A 1,863-nucleotide genomic window follows, 5' to 3' on the forward strand; every position below is an offset into this window, starting at 1 on the left:
ACAGGACAGAAGAACTTTCTAGAGAGCAGTGTAGAAAGGGTCACATCCAAGAGCTGGTACACTTCTTGCCAAAAGGGCCCCTAAAAACCACAAAGGAGTGACTCAGACTGACATCATTTGCGTTTACAGGACTCTACTACCATGTGAGCTGAATGTGTTGCATACACTGATGTTTGTTGTGCAGAAATGCCTAGGCCTCCATTCTTGCAACTCGAAAGATGTCGTCAGTGAGGAATGAGCATGACTTAAAGCTGGAAATTAAACACAGCAGCACAGGAAGCCAGCACATGTCCCATATCATCATCTGGGATGTTTTGCATTCAAGAGGAGTTTGTCAGAAAATAATCACTGCTAGAAGTGATGCCTCTGGTCAGCTTGGGTCCACTATAAAAAGGAGTCCAGCTCTTTGCTCCCTCATCCACTACTCTTGAATCCTTCTTTTTGGGAACCAGGTGAGTGTGAGGCTCCTTCTTGTCTCTCTGAATCTCCATCAGAAGGTCTGAGATCAGTGGACCTCTTATTTGCTACCAGCACGATTCTGTGCAAAATTCCAGGGCTGTTTCTCAAGAGGTTTGGCATGGAGGGAGACTGGGCCTGTACTGAGGGGGCTTCTGGGCTAGGATCTAAGAAGTAGCTTGATAGGCATTGGGTTGCTCTTTCTGGGTCCTGGCAGGAACAGGCCAAGAAGCCCTTGACCATCCCTGCGCAGCCTCCAACTCCTGGCATTTCATGTGATGTTTCCCTGGTGGTGGAATGGCAGACTCCCCCTCACTCTCCACTTTGTTTGCCTAGCCCTCTCTCTCAACAGGTACACATCTGGCCTCAAGACATGTCCTGCTGTGATCAGTGCCAGCCATGCCGGCCCTGTGGCCCAACTCCTCTGGCCAGCAGCTGCAATGAGCCCTGCGTCAGGCAGTGCCAGAACTCCACCATTGTCATCCAGCCCTCCCCTGTGGTGGTGACCCTGCCCGGACCCATCCTCAGCTCCTTCCCGCAGAACACCGCCGTTGGATCCTCCACCTCCGCTGCTGTTGGCAGCATCCTCAGCTCTGAGGGCGTGCCCATCAACTCTGGAGGCTTTGACCTCTCCTGCATTTCCAACCGCTACTGTGGCAGAAGGTGCACCCCCTGCTAAAGATGCTGGACATTGCCCCAGACAAGGACCCCCACGATCTCAGGACACGGTGCTGGACAGAAGAACAGGCTTTGTGCTGCTGTTTTCAGAGTAGATGATCATCTGTGGCTTACCCTGTCACGACAGACAGAAGTGCCAGCCTGGCTTCTCTGACAACATGGTCAAAGTCTACCAATACTCTCTTCCACTCATTCTTCCTATCTCTTTCCTCTGTTGTTTTCTACTTACCCCCAGAACTCTCTGTGAAGGCCCCAGAAACCAACTGAGTGACCTGGTAGCCTCTCTGGTTTGATGAGCAGTTAGATGGATGCCCTGCGGCAGCTCTGCCATGGGAAAAGGGCAACAGATTATTGTCTGCTCCTGCTGCTCCCTCCACTCAGGGTCTCCACATGGACTGACATTATTTCTCTCTTTAGACTCATTAAACATTTGCTGCAAACCTCATTGTGTCCTTCTGTGGTTAATTCCTTCTTTTAATATGGTCAGGTGAAAAAACAACTACTTTGAAGAAATTAGCATAGATCCATCACTCCCCTGGGCACTAGAAAGTGGGGCACACTGCAGACATTCATCCTTCAGTCAAGGCCATGCCTAGATCTGTCTTGCACCTGTTTCAAGCAGGCAGCTGCTGCAGACCTTTTTGCAGCTCTTCAAGGTAGGGTACATGCTTTTTAAATCTTAACCTAACAGAACAGACATATGTTGTCAGCATCAGTATCTCCAGCATC

The 1,863-nt window shown here is 50.2% G+C and overlaps 1 pseudogene; it reads left to right on the top strand.

Annotated features, from left to right (window-relative positions):
* Window positions 1-218: 218 nt before the first annotated feature.
* On the top strand, window positions 219-1,135 carry LOC100544787 (annotated as a pseudogene).
* Window positions 1,136-1,863: the final 728 nt, after the last annotated feature.

The sequence above is a fragment of the Meleagris gallopavo genome, unplaced genomic scaffold, assembly GCF_000146605.3.
Source record: "Meleagris gallopavo isolate NT-WF06-2002-E0010 breed Aviagen turkey brand Nicholas breeding stock unplaced genomic scaffold, Turkey_5.1 ChrUn_random_7180001957330, whole genome shotgun sequence".
In the NCBI taxonomy this organism is placed as follows: Eukaryota; Metazoa; Chordata; class Aves; order Galliformes; family Phasianidae; genus Meleagris; species Meleagris gallopavo.